Here is a 1,437-nt window from a genome sequence, read left to right as displayed (position 1 = left end):
AAAATATCATTCTCACTTTGTTTGCACTATCCAGCTATTTAAAACTAACACATTAATAAAACATCTCACCAAGTACTGTTTGGTACTAGACATCTTGTATGGTGAAACTAACAATTTAAAAAATTATAAGAACTACAGTGTTCTTACATAATTCACTTTGTAACATCATTGACAAGGTCAAAAACAAAAAAGCAATCTTCTTAAAAAGATTTAGCCAAAGAAAGTAATGAATGTTTACTAATGCTTGCAAGAACAGCCACACAAATCATCCCTATAATGAGAAAAGTTAACACATATTGAGCATTTGCTATATATCAGGCATTTTACATTGATAAGCACTTTACACTTTTTGATATATCACTTAAAAAAACATGTAGTGATTTTTCTCTTTTTATTGTAAGTCATAAAAGTGGGATTTAAAAATAACCATGTGTTATATGCAATAACAAAAATTTTTTTGCCTTAAAAGTGTGTTTCTTTAGTTACATAAAGAGGTAATTGGATCTTTCAAAGGCTTTATAATTCACATCAATAAGTGCAGTAAAATGTTACCTGATTCTCCAAAGTCCAGTTGTGTATGAGCAGTTAAATCTGCTTATAAGAAATAACTCTGTACTACATTTCTCTTGGGCAGAAAATCATCCCTAAATGGATTAATTCAACTCAACTATATTATCTTTTTAATGATAAAGTGAACCAAGTTTGGCTTCTGTGTTCTAAAAAGCTTCTTTCAAATGCACCACACCTCGAGAGCTGCCTGGACTTATTGTTTATTCAGATGAAAAAAAAAATTAGTGGATACTGAACTAATTGGAGACTGATAAAACAACATACAGTATCCAGCTGCTTCAAAAAGAGTTACTCACTACAATTCGCTGTGTCTCCCAATGTTCCATGTAATAAATAAATAAGATAATAAATAACAGATTAGAAAACCCCAGCTAGCCTGGCTTCAGAGCGCTCTTCCTAAATAGGCCTCATAAGAAGTATGTGACAGTTTCTCCTAACATCATGTTGGCCTGAAGGGCTTGAAGACTCTTTGTAGAATTCTGATTTACTGTCATGGTTTCTCTATAATAAAAACAAATGCCTTTTCTTATTCTGGAGATTATCAAGCATCACACACGTGCACAGACACATGCCTGCACATACTCATACACCAGTAAATAAATCACTAGGAAGAAACAGTAAATGTTTCCAAACAAACCCCTAATTGAGTATTTCCCATAGAAGCATAGTGTCCCAGCTGGAAAGATGCTTACAGATAATGTGCTCTAACTCCTTCACATTGTGTATGAAAAAATACAAGCCCAGAGATGTTAACAAGATTACCACCTACAGCTCCTAATGAATTAATGGATCTCAGTGATAATTACCAAAGGCTGCTAATATCACAAAAAGAGGAACACCAATCCAAACCAATTAAATAAGAATTTC

The sequence above is a fragment of the Otolemur garnettii genome, unplaced genomic scaffold (assembly GCF_000181295.1).
Source record: "Otolemur garnettii isolate 467f Iridium unplaced genomic scaffold, OtoGar3 scaffold00222, whole genome shotgun sequence".
In the NCBI taxonomy this organism is placed as follows: domain Eukaryota; kingdom Metazoa; phylum Chordata; class Mammalia; order Primates; family Galagidae; genus Otolemur; species Otolemur garnettii.
This window is presented reverse-complemented; position numbering follows the sequence as displayed.